This window comes from Protopterus annectens, chromosome 7.part1, assembly GCF_019279795.1.
Source record: "Protopterus annectens isolate FY-2018-M chromosome 7.part1, PAN1.0, whole genome shotgun sequence".
In the NCBI taxonomy this organism is placed as follows: Eukaryota; Metazoa; Chordata; order Ceratodontiformes; family Protopteridae; genus Protopterus; species Protopterus annectens.
Genome location: NC_056740.1, coordinates 3529228 through 3548001, shown reverse-complemented (window position 1 = coordinate 3548001; position 18774 = coordinate 3529228). Strand labels below are relative to the sequence as shown.

Below are 18774 nucleotides of genomic sequence, written 5' to 3'. Positions count from 1 at the left end.
TGGACAGTAGACCATGACATTGGTGTGACATTGAGGCCCTATACTTGATGGAAGGTGTGTACTCAAGAAGAGTGAATGCTGTCAGTACATCACAAGCTGCTTCCACAATATCTTATTTGGAGTGTGTGCACACATATGCTTCCAGTGTTTGTTAAAATATGTATTCCCCATATTTGTTGTCATAATATATGATTCCATATTACACATTCATTGCTCATGTTAGGATCACATTACAGGTTGTAAAAGGTGTGGAATGTGGTATTGGGATTTTCTGTTTTTATATCAGGAACAGTTGCCATTGTAATAGTGGTGTATGCACTGTTATAGCCACTGTACAAGGGTAATGTTTCAGACATGTCCCTACTGTAGGCCATTTGTCCCACCATTATGTTCATCTCTGTCCACACATCTTGCATTGACAGGTTGTTAGGTATACTGCAGGACTCTTACATACCCTTCAGGTATGCCACCATGGTGACCACTGTGATGCAGTGCAGTTAACACCAACAATAAGTGAACATGTACAGCATGCATTATGGGTCGGTGTATTAAATGTGTGCATAGCAAATAGCATGGCCACAACATGGCCACTGTATTGGTAAACCTGAACAAAACAACTCCATACTCATCAGCTACAGACTGCTGCCCCAGTTGTATACCAGATGGACCTAAATAATTGTGAGACAGAAGTAATGTCAGTAGCCACACCTGTGGCATTGGTACAGGGTGGGAGCAGCATTTCAGCACATTGACAGTACAACCCCACAATACTAGAGATTACGCACATCTGTTCATTACTACACTGCAGCAACAGACTATCTTATCTGACATATGCATGTAGATACTTTACAGATGAAAATGGATAAGCAACAGTGGTCTAGTTATGTTCCCTGGGGCCTTACCTGCGCGCTCCTTGTCCATTGCATGGGTGGCACCCACCTCCACAATGCTGTCTTCAGCCTGCTAGCTTGGCTGGCGAGCGGGTGCACCAAGGCTGGCAAGGAGCTCCTCAGCATGTGTCAGTGGGGGCTGGATCTTTTCTGGTAACAGACCTTTTAGGGTGAGGCGTGTCCCGAGTTTCCTGTCAGGTGAAGAACATCACCAGACCTTGTACAGTATGGTAATGGGGGATGTACTGGGTGTTAATGAACAATGCATAGTATGACATACTGTCATATACACATTGACAAACACATACAGTCATCGACACATTTGACAGACCTAGGTTTAGCAGTGCTAACTACCTTGTCAGTGAGTCCATTCTGTTACAGAGTTTTTGCACACAGCACAGGCATCATTGGGCTGGATAGTGTAATCAGTTACCTGTATGGCTGATGGTGACAGCGGTCCTCATACAGTGGACCTTGGGACACGTACTGGGGGTACCATGGTGTAAAGACAGTATACCCAGCACCCACACTCCACACTGGATATTGTACTCACTGAAACCCATTATAATGCTCTGACATACCCACAATCACACATTGAGCAGAACTGCAATACAAACCCTAGTCTATCTAATCAGTGCTACTACAGGGATATGCATTTATTGCACATGCCACAGGGATAGTAGGGTGAAGGTTTGTCATGGCTCTCCTAATGTCAGCAACATTACTATCCCTTATAATGTATGGCAAGGTTTATTGTATTTGGAGGCTGTGGCCTCAGAATGCTGTCTCCTACAAATATGCACACTAACACATAATTGCACACACATACACACACTTGCCAGGACTCAGAGGGTAACCCACGCCTATCTACCCATTTGTAGAACAGTGTTATGCTGGTACTGCAAGCTCCCGGTATCCCATAGGGTGAAATTTGTAAAAAGGTATATTTGATGTCAATTACAGCAACAGCCATTTCTAAGTATAGCAATGGGAGTGTAGTAGGTGAGAAGGACCTCAGAGTATTTTCAACTATAAGTTTATAAACAAACAGACACTGTTATTCTCACTACTGCAAACTGACACATTTGTCAGTACTGAGGTCTATAGGTGCAGGTGTTCCTAGGTGTGTACCAGGCTAATGTCCATGGAGAGATGAGAAGAGTAGGGCATGTGGATGCACTAGTATCATGCCATCTGACATTTGTCAGCAGGCCATCTATTAACCAATGCCACTTGAGTGATTCCCAGGGTGACAGTTAAATTCAACATCCAGTCATCTGGTTTTCTCTTGTAGAGGGCCACTGAGGTGCTCCAACTGACATGTATGCAACATATATTACATAACATGGCCAGTGTCTGGGTTAGAGAACTGTACCCAAGCATGTTCTGCTGACTGTGGTAGTCTGGTTGAGGTATCCATGGCATGTGGTGCATACAGGGTGGTGTTTCCTAGCTGTGGCATTCATAACACTGCTGGGCAGACATGTCAGTGTCAGTCAATCAGAGATTGCCTGTAAACAGCCAAGATGGATACCTGACATCTGCACATCTGTACAGAAGACAGAGAGAAATTAGCTAGCCAGCAGGTTATACATTAGGATGAATGTTTTGACAGACAGACGTCTGACACTGATATATATGCCATTACTACATGACAGCAGCCCTCAATGACATGTCCTAAACACATAGTAGTCTACAGTTAATATCCACTTATCAGATCAATATCCAATAGGAGATACTTAATAACATACAGCTCAAACACCAAGAACACGAAAGTCAGTACTCAAAGTCCAGCTTTGCATGTAGGGGTGTATGGTTCCAGTACTACAATCTGCAATCTACTCTTACTTGGAAAAACACTGTTAAAAGTAGTAATGTAATGATACAATACATGCACGTGTGACTGCATATAACCTGGGATACTGCCCATGTATGAAACACATACAAAGAGAAAAGATTGTGGTACTAGTCATGTATACTCAGGTGTCCCATACAGTATACTCACACCCCTTGCTACTGTAATGACAGCACATAGAAGCATGTTACGTACATGGAATTAAATACACTTATTAAAGATGGCATTACCCTGCTATTTTAACAGACTGGAATGTTATCACTGGTTAACAGGGCTGAGCTATGCTTAGCAGGTGTAAGCATTGCTTAAATGTAAATGCTAAACAGATTTGCGCAGTGGTAAGCGAAGCCTACATGATGTAAGTGCCTTTTCGTTTAACCATATGTTAGCACCACTAAGCTTCATGCACACCCGTGCAAACCCGCTTAAAGCTGGTCAAAACTGCCTTACCCACTCTGTATCCAACAGTCCTTGTTCTGCCTAGCAATGAAATAAACAGCCCTTCTTGGTCCTGAACCCAGGACCCTGTAGATTAGAGTCTCAGCACTTAACCACTAAGCCATCGGAGCTAGGCTAATGTTTCTTGCTTGTTCAAATATATCATTCAGTACATGTACTGAATAGTAGTGAACAACTGCTTTGACTACTACAATTGTTTGCTACTTGTTAGTGAAAAATAGTGTTGAATCAGTCATGTTTTTATATTTAAATATACACATAGATAAATATGATGGGATACATCTGAGAAGGTATATACAACACTCATGTTTGCACATAGCAAGGATATGGAGAGAGAGAGAGAGAGACAGAGAGAGATAAATACATATATATATATATATATATATATATATATATATATATATATATATGTACATACACACACACACACATATATATATATATATATATATATATATATATATATATATATATATATATATATATATATATATATTTATATATATATATATATATATATATATATATATATTCATATATATATATGTATGCATATATAACATATGCCCATAACATGTAGTGGAGTCATATCTCAGCACCATAACTCACAACCTCTTAGTGCAAGGGAACATAATATAAGTATTGCAGTTATTAATGTAGAGTGTTGCGACAGTAACAGGGGTTGTGTCAACAGACATATTGTGTAGGAAAGCTCTTCTGATACTGACATGTACGCCATCAGTTACTGACAAACATCATAAAATCATCATAGTGAAGTACCACACAAATCACAGTAATTATCCTGTGGAATACAGCAGAAATATGACCAATAAACGTGGACAGTCTGAAACAATCTGGTCAGTCCAGAGGTATACACAGAACTCCTTAGTGCAAGATGTGTGGACCAACCCTGACAAAGGGTATCTTTACAGCCATGAAAATGGGGATATAACACAAATACTTGAGTAGATAAGCTCACACAGTTGATGCATTCACACCCACTTGTCTGTCCTAACACATATTAACTGGAGTAGCAGAGGTCCCAAGCCAACATACTTCCCACTAGTTAGTGACATACATCTTCATAGCATCCCACTGCTTTTTCAGAAATACCAACATGTATGGTGGCCAGGCAACAGTACATCTGGCAAATATCTGGACATAAAATCATACTAGGTAAATACACTGAGCTGCTAGGCATGTCACCTAGTACTGTGTAAACTACAGGCAGACTGCCACAACACTGACCCAAGTTTCCCATGGGGGAATACAGATGTAATTGCAAATATAGCAGGCACTACAGGCATGTAACCGCATGAAGTAACAGACACCAGTGTGAAAGTGCATACCCACAACCAGTCTCAGCACAGTGAAAGTCACATTATGGTAAGCCTAATTAATAGTACAGTATATGGACTGTGTGAACAAAAGTATCCTCATATTTGCCACTCACACACTAACTCTACATATACTGGCCCAACTGACAGTGTAGTCTGATGCCTGACTGTGGTATGGGACATGTCTCAGTCTAGCCTTACAAACATATATGCTGATAGGGTGCCAGAAATTAGAGCAGCATGCAAAGCCAGGTAGAAGAGGACCAAGAACACTGACATCTACCACAGTCTCTACACAGGCCAAATAACATATTCACAATACACCGCTACACAGTATTGGCACTCTGTCAACAATCACCATAAGTACACAGACCCCACTACTGTACAGACTACAACAGAATGTCCAGGTTTTGTCCTCAAATATAAGGCCTACTATACATAACATGTCTGACAGTCTGATATATCACTGGCTTGTTATCAGGAATGATGTCAGTAAATAATGATATACTGTACATATACAACTCTTACTGCATGACATACTGCCAAAGGGTGACAGACTTGGGGGACAGAGGCACAAACACAGGGCCAATATTGACATATTGCTGTGATAAACTGAGAAAATTGCTGGTGTAACAGGGTTTGTTGTGACATACATCTTCTGAGGAATATGAAGTCAGTAACACACATGGATGTCAACATTTACTGACTGCAATCATCAGAGTATGCCACTGCATTTCTAAAGACAGGAAATTTGTGAGTAACACACCACATCTAAGACTCCAAACTCTGGCCAGTCTGCAGATAGTCCTACAGGTGAGAGTTTCCTCAACCACATAACACTGTCATGCCAGACATTAAATCATGCAGAACAGCCATATCAACACAAACCCTGTTAAATCAACATTACTTCAACTGTAGAACAGCAATACTTACATTCTGTATCCATGTCTGGAACGTCCTCCTCCTTTTTGTTGGCCTGTCTTTACAGTGTATGTTGTAAGAGCTATTTCCATCTATCCTCTGTGATGCTGCTTGTCAAGCACCCACATGAAGTCCTGCTCACAGTGAAGAAAAAGAGCCAACACCTACAAGAAGTGCTTAGTTATAGGTTCATAGATAGGTACTAGGCTATTGGCCCTAGGGCCTATATAAGTCTAGCCAAAAAGGTGCCCTGGCTTTCACCACCCAAGAAAATTATTTTCCTGTGACCCTGTCAAGCTGAGCCACAGAAGTGAAGAAGTGATCCCTGTGGTGAATTTCCTATTTCCCATCCAATCATCAAGATTTTTTTGAAGATTGCTAATGAGGAGCTTTGTTTGATATAGAGAGGTAGTTTGTTCCAGAGTATGGGAAGTCTCTGGGATAGGAATCTATCCCTCCAGCATGTTCTGTTTATTTTGGTGACAAGGTTTAGGTCCCTAGAGCCTGTAGCTCAGAGGGATTGGGATTTCTTTTAGTTTAGCATGTCCAACCAACAGCTCTGGGTTTGACATAGCTTTGTATGTTAGGCAGAGATCGCCTCTGAGTAGGTGATATGCAATGGAGTAATGCTGGAGTTTTTTGAGACAGTCTGCATAGGGCATCTGTTTGAGGCTGGTAATCCTCTTTGTGAGGTATTTCTGTGGCCTTTCCAGTTGTTGTAGATGTCTTGTGAGCTACATACCAAAAGGGGCATTGTATTCTATAATTGGTCTAATGAGTGATGAGTAGAGGGGAACAATGACCTCTTTTTTCCTGGATGAGAAACCTTTTGTGATGAGGTGTGCCACATAGAAGGATTTCCTGACTACTGTGGCGATGTGATTATCAAAGGAGAGACTACTGTCCACCTGTGTCCCAAGGTCTCTTATCATACTTTCAGTGTTAAGTAGACTACTGCCTATGTGGTAGTTCATGAGTTTTTACCAAAGGGGATGACAATGCACTTTTTGGCATTGAACTTGAGGCCATGGCTTTGACACCAGGCATCTGTCTCAATGAGGCCCTTTTGTAGGATGTCCACATCGTTAGGAGTTTCGATTATGGCTCCTAGTTTGCAGTCATCTGTGAACTTCATTAGCCAAAGATCTTCTATGTTAGCCTGTACTTCAGAGAAGTAGATACCAAACAGGAGAGGACCCAGGAGTGAACCCTGTGGTACTCCACTTGTCACTGGTATGAAGTCGGATTTGGAGTCTGCTACTTTCACAGTGTGGGTTCTGTCAGTGAGCCAGTTGGCAACCCATCTTGTGACATAGGGATTTATGCCTAGTTTAGTGAGTTTATCTACAATTCCAGAGTGGGGGATGGTGTTGAAAGCCTTGGCGAGATCTAGATAGGCTGTGTGAACCACCTTAATCCCATCTACAGCTTTGGTGTCTGCTTCAAAGAAGTCTATCCAGTTTAGGAGACATGATCTGCCTTTTACAAACCCGAACTGGGTGGGGTACAGAGTTTGGAGATTACCAATGTCTTTGTTTATAAGTTCCATGATGATACATTCCATGGCCTTGCAGACCAGGCTTGTCAGGCTAATGGGGCAGTAGTTCCCAGGGTCCGTGGTGGCTCCCCCTTTGTGGAGTGGGATAACTGTCACTGTGTGCCATTCAGTGGGCACAAAGCCTGTGAGGCTATGATTGAACATGGTACTTGGGTGGGTGCCAGTTTGTTCTGTAGTTCATGCAGAACGCAGCCTGTGATGTTGTCAGGTCCCATGGATGCTGTGTTCTTGGCTTTGGAGAGTGTGGTTTTTACCTGTGCAGCCATGATTACAGGAACTTTGCATCCTTCCGGTACAGAAATGGGACCTTTAGGAGGTGAGAGGGGAGTAAAGTTAGCACTGAACCTATCTGCCAGGATGTTGGCAATATCAGTTGGTTCTGTATATTTAGTGCCATTGTGCTGTAACTCAGAGCAGATCTGAGTGTTGCCATCGAGATTCTTGACATAGCTATAGAATGCTTTATGGTTGCCTTTAGAATCAGTGGAGATTTTATTTTTGTAACTAGCCTTGGAGGATTTTATGAGGGATCTCAGCTTCTTACTGAAGCTGACCAGGGAGTTCCTCCAATCATGGAATTGTACTCTTTTTTGAAACATTTTCTTTCTTCTGTTGTAGAGTTTGTTTATGGCAGGGGACCATCAGATTGGCTTCCTTTTTTTGGAGGATAGCATATTGGTTCTGTTAGGGATAGCGCGATCAGTTTCAAACTCCTAACTGGCTATGTATTGCTATTATAGTGTTACACAATTATTGCATATGCCACAGAGCTTACATGTTGGAGAGCTGTCCAGAGGTATCTTTGATGGTGAGTGACATCAGCAGCAGTGCTAAAGGAGGGGTAAGGGAAGTGTAGTAAGTGTGAATATCCACAAAATCAGGTATCAACAAAGACCCACACACACTCTCTCACACAAACACACACATCATCACAGTTGGCAGGATCAGGATTAGAACTCCTATCTAACTAGTTTGCTACACTACATTTTTATGCAATTATCGCAAGTGCCACAGAGCTTATAGGGCTAAAATGAGGCCAAAGGGTTATTTCAAGGTGACTGACATCAGCAAGCATGCTAAAGTAGGGCAATGGGAGGTGTAGTCAGTGTGAATAGCCTCAAAATCATTCATCTCCACACACACACACACACACACACACACACACACACACACACACACACACACACACACACACACACACACACACACACACACACACACACACACACACACACACACACACACACACACACACACATTTTCCAATACTGAGATCCATAGGTTCATTGCTTCATAGGTGTGTAGTAGGTGAATGGGTCTGAAGGCTCTACAAGGCTAGGCCAAAGGAATACCTTGGCATCAGGCCACATGACAATAGTCCCCAGTGTGGCTTAGGGGTGTAGTCCCTGGAGTGGTCCCCAGGGGTGGGTATTGTATTCACCATCCACTCATCTGGGTTACTATTGTCAGTGACCAGTGATGTGCACTGCTTCCCATGTATGTGATCTATATTCCCTAACATGAACATTGTCTGGGTTGTGCACATGTCCCACATGCATATTCTTTGATGTGTGAACTGAGGTCTCTGGGGCATGTTGTGTGGACAGATTGTTATCTTCTGATGTAGTATTCCTGACTTCATTTGGTGAGACCTGGCTATGTAACTAAGGTCATGCTTGCACCTACATTGACAGCATGGTACGGGTATTCAATGGAGTTAGTGGCAGTTGTCCATACAGGGCATGTGTATAAGGCATGGTATTCCTTTTGTGGTGTACATTTGCGGACACTACAGTTGTTGCAGGCGTCCAGTGGGGAACATGGCAAAAGGACCACTGTACAGATTTATTTGGCTACTGAGGGGATGGAACAAGGTGCCATGTCCTTTTAATTGCTAGATAACACACAGTCAGGAGATGTAACATATCAAAGTACTTTCTGATGTCAGTGGCACTGTTGTGGTCAGCAGGCATGTAGTCCACTACAATTACACAGTGGTTACTATCTGTGAGGCAATATGCAGGGAACTATCAATATAGTGGTTGCTGACTACCCAAGTGTGTTTGTGTATGGGACGTGTGTGAAGAGTGTTCTCTGGGTAATAGAAGAGTTGCCTATATTGTTCACCAATCCATACTGTCACATGTAGGGCTATGGATTGTCTACACCAACCTCTCTGGTGTTTGACATCTGTTGGCCTTGTAAATTGGACATTGTGACATATAATAGGTCCTCAACATAATAATTTAGCAACCCCCCCCACAATGGATCTTGTTATTACACAATCACAGCAACTCCCACACACAGGATACTGATGACAGACACACACACACACACACACACACACACACACACACACACACACACACACACACACACACACATACAACACACACATGTACACACACATGCACAGTTGCTAGTACTGACATTCAAACCTCTACCTAGCTATGTATTGTTACTACAGTGTACCGCATGCATCACAGAGCTTATAGGATGGATGTTGTCCCAAGGTACTTCTAAGGTAAGGAACATCACCAGCCCTTGCAAATACTGGCATTGGGTGATGTAGTGGCTGAGACATCCCAAAAATAATTTTACCCTACACACATATCACAAGCACCTCACAGCTTATTTGCCAGGAGTGAGGTTCAAACCTCTATCTAGCAATCGTTACAAACCATTATGGTTACACTCACCACATGCACCACTGATCTTATATGGTTTAGGGTTGGTAACATGTACTTCTAAGGTGGATGATATCTGCAGGACTGCTAAAGTCAGGCACTGAGATGAAGTGGATGTAAATGGGGCCAAATTCTTTGAGGTACAGACATACATATTTGCACACACAAATGCTTGCTATGGATGAGGTTGAAACCCATACCTATGTAGTCATTGCTATTACATTGCACCACCTTTGTGGTACACACCATGGAGCTTACATGTTGAAGAGCTGTGCCAAGGTATCTTTGAATGTGAGTAATATCAGCAGCAGTGCTAAAGGAGAGGTAAGGGGAGAGTAGTAAGTGTCGATGTCCATAAAATCAGATATTATCAAAGACACACGAACACACTGTCTCACACAAACACACACTGTTTCACAGTTGCCATGGTGGGATTAGAGCTCCTACCTAAATAGTACGCTCCACTATAGACTTACGCAGTTATTGCGAGTTCCACAAAGCTTATGTGTTAAAGAGTTGTCCACAGATATGTTTGAAGATGAGTAAAATCAGCAGCAGTGCTAAAGGAGGGGTAAGGGGAGAGTAGTAAGTGTCAATGTCCATAAAATCAGTTATTATCAAAGACACACATACTCTCTCACACAAACACACACAGTTTCACAGTCGTCATGTCTGGGATTTGAACTCCTACCTAACTAGCATGCTACACTACAGTATTACGCAATCACCACAAGCACCACAGAGCTTATATGCTGGAGTATCATCCAAAGGTATCTTTGAAGGTGACTAACATCAGCAGCAGTGCTAAAGGAGGGTTAAGGGGAGAGTAGTAAATGTCAATGTCCATAAAATCAGGTATTATCAAAGACACACACACTCTTTCATACAAACACACATGGTTTCAAAGTAGGCATGTCTTGGATTAGAACTCCTATATAACTAGTATGCTACATAGGTTCATAGGTTCATAGGTTCATACTAGGCTATCTGCCCAAGGGCATTTATAAGCCTAGCCCATAGTTATTTGGCTTTCGCCACCCCTTTAGTTTGAATAAAACTATGCCTATTATTTTGCTGTGCCTCTGTCAAGCAGTGACACTGAAGTAATCCCTGGGGTATATCTGCGATCTCCCATCCATTGGTCAAGATTCCTCATTATAGTATTATGTAGTTATCGCAAGTGCCACAATGCTTATATGCTTGAAAGCTGTCCAAAGGTATCTTTGAAGGTGAGTAACATCAGCAGCAGTGCTAAAGGAGGGGTAAGGGGAGAGCAGTAAGTGTCAATGTCCATAAAATCAGGTATCATCAAAGACACACACACACTCTTTCACACAAAAACACACAGTTTTACAGTTGCCATGTCTGGCATTAGAATTCCTACCTAACTAGTATGCTACACTATAGTCTTACACAGTTATCGCAAGTGCCACACAGCTTATATGCTGGAGAGCTGTCCAAAGGTATCTTTGAAGGTGAATAACATCAGCAGCAGTGCAAAAGGAGGGGTAAGGGGAGAGTAGTACATGTCAATGTCCATGAAATCAGGTATCATCAAAGACACACACACTCTTTCACACAAACACACACAGTTATACAGTTGCCATTTCTGGGATTAAAACTCCTATCTAAATAGTATGCTACACTATAGCATTATGTTGTTATCACAAATGCCATGGTGCTTACAGGGCTCACATTTATCCAAAGGGTTATTTCAAGGTGACTGACATCAGCAGGCATGCTAAAGTTAGGCAATGGGAGGTGTAGTGAGTGTGAATGGCCTCAAAATCATTCATCTCCACACACACATATAGTTTCACATTTGCCATGTCTGGGATTAGAACTCCTACCTAACTAGATTTTTACACCACAGTATTACACACATATCGCAAGCACCACACAGCTTATAAGGTGGATATTTGGCCAGAGGGTTATTTCAAGGTGACTGACATCAGCAGGAGGGCTAACATGGGCAATGGGAAGTGCAGTGTGTGTGAATGGGCCATAAACCATTCCTCTAGAAACACACACACACACTCAGTCACATACAACTTTACATTTGACAGAACTGGGTATACAAATGCTAGATGAATACTGATTTGTACTGTTGTGTTACATTGTTATCACAAGCACCACAGACACTATAGGGCTGAGAGCTACCAAAAGAAATGTCTACAGTGATTGACATCAGCACATCATGTGATATCAGCCAATTGGATGTGTGGTGGGTAGGGCAGGCCTCATAATGGAAATCTCTCTGTCACTGTCTGTCTCTCTCTCTTCCCCACATCTCTGTGTGTGTATGTTTGGCATATTATAGTGTGTTGGCCTTGGATATGTGTGAGTATTCCTATCCAATGTGTGTGCAAAGCATGAATGGTGTACAATGTGGTGTGTGTACATAGACATCTGTGACTGACAGATATGTATAGTCCACTCTGTTGTCAGACATGGGCTTCATTTCTCTAAGTGTAGGAGCATGCCCAGTATGAGCTTCTGTATTCAGTGTGTGAATCCATTCCAGGTAGGTTTTACTCCAGTCCAAGGTTTGGTGTTCTACACCTACAGCTAGCAACTTGTTTCTGCAGGATATCTGTAGATAGGTTGACAATATGGGGTCACAATGGGCGACAGATAGTGGGATACTGTAACTATTGTGTCTGTGGTAACTATGGTGTCTGTGCTGCTTGTGTTACATGGTTGGTGTTAGCAGAGATATTCAGACATATGTACTGTTTTACACTGCGATGTATTATGTCATCAACTACTGACAGATATACTTATTTGCTCACAGTTATTTCTTGGGGAAATAAAAGATGAATGAAACTGTGTCCAGTATTGTGGTCTGCATCCTACATATTCTTGCACACTCACACCATTCTGGAGGGGTAGCTGCAGACACTTGCTGATGGGTCTCTGTAAATGGTCCAGTACCTTGGTATTATGGTGGCCGAGGATCCCCTTCTTGTACATATATCAATGCAACACAATGGCCATATCCTGCTGTGACCATAACTTTCAGCTGTACAGATTTACCCAGGTTACCCAGAGGCAGGGCTCATATATCTGGTCAGTTCCCCTTCACATTGTGTTTTACGAGCAGGTTTATAGCCACCCATTACTGGGTTTGCAGGCAGGGGTAGTATGGGCACACATCAGAGTTTCAGACTTCACACATTCCATGTCTATGCTTCTAACCCCCACCCCCACCCTGTTATTCTATCCTCTTCCTAACATTATGCAAGCAATATCTGAGAAGTATCCCTATAGTTGTCCCTTCATCCCGGTGGTATTTAGGGGTTGGTCCACAGCTAATGCAGAAGGACATGGTGGGCATGCTACTGGGATTTGTCAGGATGGCCTTGCATTTGTGTTCTGTTGATTGTGTTATTTTGTTAGTTGGGACCCTATGAGATACCATACATTGTCACTACAGGTGAGGCACAGGCCTTTGACAGAGGACTGTAGGCCATTTGGTAGTGATGCAGTCCATCTGTAGCAGGCCAGTGCATTCTGTCACTCCAACATTCCCAGACTGTGAGCCACTGGATTCCCCTGGGGTGACAGGGTAAGTGTGCAAGGTGTTAATGGCAATAGTTCCTGTCCATATTAATCAATTGGTCTGGATGCTGGCAGGGTGCTGCTTACAGGAAGGGACACACCTGCATGGGACACCTCTTCAGCATGCTGCATTCTGTGGGTATTCCCATACAGAAGTGGGGGTCATATTGTACTCATTCCCAACAGCAAGGATATGACCTGTGATAAACCTGTGGCTGATGGTGGGGTGAGCTGAGTGCATGTGTGATTTGGAAGCTTCTTGCAGATGACTCACAGATATACATGGAACATTCTCCTTATGCTGCCTTGTGCAGGGACATTGGCAGTCTCTCATTACTGCATAACTGTGCCTTTTGTGGTCTGCCACTGACTGGCCAGACTACATCAGTATTCCATACTACACAGACAACTAATGTGTTGCTAACCTATATGTACATTTCCAAAGTTGTGTGCAGGTGACAGTTACATTTTCTGTACTCTGTCTAGGGTACTTCTACCTGTGTACTGTGTGTATGTCTGGGCCCACATTCATGGCATGTCCATCTTTCAGACGGTGACAGATATTGACATCTGGACAGTGAGTATGGATGACTGCTGACATGGCTATTGCTGAGAAGCATTGTGGTTGGCACTACAGTTGTTGGAACTTGGCCCTGTCATCAACAGTACTGGCCATAGATCGCCGAGACACAACCCTCCATGCCTACATGCTGACCACTTCTAGACAGTATTGAACACACAACAAACTAACACATGGACCCCTGCATATTGTAGACATGCAACAATCTATCCTGTATATTGGGCCAGCTCAGGTAATCTGTGCTCCACTGTTATTAAACCCACACGTACATGTTACAGCATTTCTACATAGGATTGTGGGGGGGGGGGCACACCTGACGACTTTAAACATTTGCTATGACTGTACTGGTATTTCAGGTACTCTGTTGGCTTCCATTTCATTGTGTATTCTGACCTATCATGCAGACTGGAGGCATATCAGTAGAGTACAGATCTTAGGTTTTATTTGCCTACATTTCAGTTTCAGACTTCTTACCCTTCAGAAATAACATACAACTGCCAGACCTGTTGTAGTCTGTCTGTTTAGGTCTGCAGGGGGGGGGCTGTTAACCACTGCCATCAATTGGAGGCCTTAGCCCAGCCTTTCTTTATGGTCATCTACACCTGTCCTGCTGGCTGAGGCTGGTGATTAGTATGTGTGCCTCACTGACATGCATGTGTGTGTGTCCTATGGACACACATTTGGGCCACCACATGTACTGCAGTGGGATTTCTCACCTTGTCTAGTACTGCCTACTTTGATGACACCAGTATTTGTTAGGGATTTCATGCTGCCCATATAGGTGTCCACTATCTGCTGCTATCCCATTCAGCCACCCAATTCCCTTGCATGCTCACGTCCATACCATAGATACAACTATCAGAACATACTATACATCATCAACAGTACTGGCCATAGATCGCCGAGACACAACCCTCCATGCCTACATGCTGACAACTTCTAGACAGTATTGAACACACAACATAATATGCAGATGACTCAACCTTAATCTGTACTGCTAAGAACATAGCCTCCCTCCAGTCCCTCACCCAAACTGTGTTCCAAAGTGTTGAAAACTGGTTTATGAAACATTGCCTCCTCCTTAATCCCAAAAAAAACAAAACTACTGCTTTTTACTCCAACTCAAAAATCTTCCACACCATTCTTCTCTATAACCTCCAACAATACCACTAACATTACCCCGGATACTACCACCTGCCTACTAGGTGCTATAATTGACAATCGTCTTAACTATGATGACCATATTAACGCCACCATAAAATCTGTTAACAAAAAACTTGGTACTCTCTATAGAATCAAACCCTTCCTTACCCCCACAGCCAGGAAAACTATTGCCCAGACCCACCTCATTTCTACCCTTTTCTATGCCTCTGCTATATATACTAACCTATCTAAAAATAACATCTCCAAACTTTCTACCTGTTATAATAACATAGCGAGATTCATTACATGTACACCCTTTAAAACTTACCACTGTCTTAACCTCAAACAACTAGGATGGTTAGAATTGCAGAACCACATACTCTATCAACAGTTACTTATCACTCAAAAGATCCTATACCACCCCTATAATACCCCTATCCTCACTAATCTGATTTCACCATACAAAAATCTAGCTACACTACGTTCTGCTAATAAACTCCTGATCATCAATTAAAATCTAACAATAAAGCTGGTGACTCACTTTTCTCAAACACTACAGGCAAAAATTGGAATCAGCTCCCTCCTGAACTATCTAACCTAGCGTCTACTTCTCTATTCAAAAAACATATTAAAGAACATCTTAAAACTCAGTGGCTTTGTCCCTGTGCTAACCCAGACTGAAATCTATTTCCCCTCCTACTCTTACCCTTTTCCCCACCCCTCTAACTTAGGCCTCTAACCTAGGCCTCCTAATCTTGCTTCTTTTTCATAATAAGAGGAAAAATTATAAGGATGTTACTCTGTTGTGCTCATACCCACTTTGTGTTTAGTACATCTGTCATGCTTTACTTAAATCAACTTTTAGCATAATGTCTATATTCTTTATTTACTATTCTATATTTTTGCTTTTAACCAATGCTACCACTGTATTGTTTTCTTACATGTCCTTGTTATATATTGTTAACTGTGTTTTACTAATCATGCTTGGAGCTTTTCTTCCCGGGCCTCTACTGAAAATGGACATAAATCCAGTTAGACTAGCCCGGTCAACAAATGTAAAATAAATAAAAATAAAAATAATACTACTCTATTCAGCAATTGATAGGAAGAGTGCATTACCTTGTGGCTGTGCCAGTATTGAGGATGGTGCTGGAGGGCTGACTATGTCGGATGCATATAGTACACTCCCTATACATGGTAAAGCACAGGTAGTGTCATGTTTGGCATCCTTTTTACTGTATGTGCGAGTCAGAGAGGGGTGTAATTCCCTGGCTCCTTACCGTGTCAGTGTATGTGCTATGCATTGCCTCTTTACCAAAGCCTAGACATACTGGGCATGCCTCCTTCTGCCTACATAGGCAATCTCAGGTTGTTCCTTCTCCGTGTCCTTCTGTGCCTGTGATGGCCTTGGCAATGGTGGGGAGCTGTGTGGCCTTGCCCCGTGCTGTTCCTGCTGCAACTGTTTCCACAGGGTCATATTGTGTAGCATGGCACATACTATGAACATTTGTGTACATGTAGCTGGAGAGTACTGCAAGGGTCCACCGGATATGTCCAGGCAGCAGAGCCGTGACTTGAGCATCCCAAACACATGCTCGATTATGATTCTGGTTTGTGCTTGTGCCTCATTATGGAGTTCTTGTTCGGGTGTGTGTGTGCATTTCTGATGGGTATCATCAGCCATGGCTCCAGTGCGTAACCAGCATCCCCCACTAGGTGGCCATATGGAATGTCCCCACTGGCAAATGACTGGTACAGCTGTGCCATATGCCAGGTGTGGGAGTTGTGATAGCTTCCAGGGCTGCCAGCACACGCATTCAAGATAATACCCTGGGCATTGCACATGACCTGGCAGTTGGAGGGGAAGCCCTTGCAGTTTAGATAGACCCTACCCCGCTCGCCGGGTGGTGCTATGATGTGTATGTGCATGCAGTCTATAGCACCCACTACCTCAGAGTATTCTGCTATTTGGTGGAAGAGACGCATATTGCTGGTCAACGCTGCACAGGTGTTGAGGAAATATATGTGCTCACTGGTATGTGCTGGGATGGCATCCAGGAACTGGTGGAGTACCCTAGATGCTGATGCCTGTGAGATCCCCATGATATCCCCAGTTGGCCTTTGAAAGGTACCTATGGCTAGTATTTGTAGCCTACACATACCTTGGTATCCACTGGGATGTGTTCCCCTCTGTTGGTTTTGTGTGTGAGGTGTGGCCGGCACAGCTCAACAGTTTGCTGTAGAATGTCCCTGTCGACCCTATAGTGTTCCACTATCTCCACCTCATGTAGCCCCTGGTAGGTTACCATGGGTCTGTACACTCTTCTACGTCTCCTCACTGTGGGTTGGTCGGCACCATTTGAGTAAAAAAGCCCAAATGTATAGTAAACTCCTGGGCTAGCTAGCTTGGAGTTGTTGCATGCTCTGAACTCACATAATTCTCAATCACTTCACTCCTACAATTATATAATTATTCAAAGGTTTTCCTACACTACAGACATTTTCCTTCCTGTGAATCCTGCTCTAGGCATAAGGACCTACTTCTGACTGAGGCAGACAGTGACAAATCAGTCACAAATCAGTCAAAGTCAGAAGTCAAAAGGAGCAGACCCAGCATAGAGCTGTTAAAATTGAATAATAAAACTCTTTAAAATTAAGCAATACATTTTCTAAGATGAAATGTATAATAAATACTTGCAAAGAGAAACTAAACAAAAAATTTAATCAGATGAAATTAAGTAAAAACGCTATCAACAGCTATTTTGGTCCTACTAATACCGACCAGTAGCTAAAACAAATACTCCATTATATTTGCTGCTATCTTTTAAAAGCATTCAATAGTTGCAATAAACTCACAGGCAGTGAATTCCAGGCATAACGTCTTATTCAAAAAAATCCTCTAGGGACACTTCAAAGAGCAAGGTATAATTGTTGCTCAGATGTTACTCTTTGAGCTTAGAACAGTCTCATATTTTATATTTCTTGATTGATTTGGAATTTTAGTGAAAGCTTTCTGCTTGTACAGTCACTTAACTCTAGGAGAAGTTGCAGTCCGTGTATTTTAATTCTTGAAATAATAAAAAGCTCTGCCAATATATGTGTCTGCTTACGTACAGTATCACTTTCAAAAGCATGAGATACTTCCAAAGGAGGAAAAACTTTAAATTTATATACAGCTTCATACATTTATTTATGACTCTGCTATATGCATACTGAAAAGACAATTAAATTTTGCACATTCCATTTTTTCTTCTGAAAACTAAGCACCATTTCTTTAGCTCTGTGCTGCTTTTCTGTATTTCACATTCTGCTGCGTTTTTACTAAGTGGCAGTTTTAAGTTTCTCACAACCTCTCCCTTTCTCTCTCTCTAACACACACACACACACACACACACACACACACACACACACACACACACACACACACACATACACACACACACATATACACACACCCACACTCATATGGCAGAAAATACATCTCTGCTGCTTGCTTTGGTAATTCACATTTGCTTTTCAGATTTGTTCTGTGTTTTATATTTTGAGTGTACCTATCATGATGAGTTCGGAATGCTCAATACAGTGAATATTTGGTTACATAATTACAAAGATAGTAGAAAGATATAAAGATAGATAGATAGATAGATAGATAGATAGATAGATAGATAGATAGATAGATAGATAGATAGTAGAAGATATATTTCTGCCACTTATAATAGTACAAATTTTGCCTTACAATTTGCTCCATTTTTAAATCCCCAATTATCGTGTGTTTATGAGTTG

At 42.3% G+C, this 18774-nt stretch overlaps 1 protein-coding gene across 1 annotated transcript in view; it reads left to right on the top strand.

Moving 5' to 3' along the window:
* Positions 1–18774, top strand: part of LOC122807521 (solute carrier family 26 member 6-like) — a 1069142-nt gene that overhangs the window by 1004803 nt on the left and 45565 nt on the right. The window lies entirely within an intron of this gene.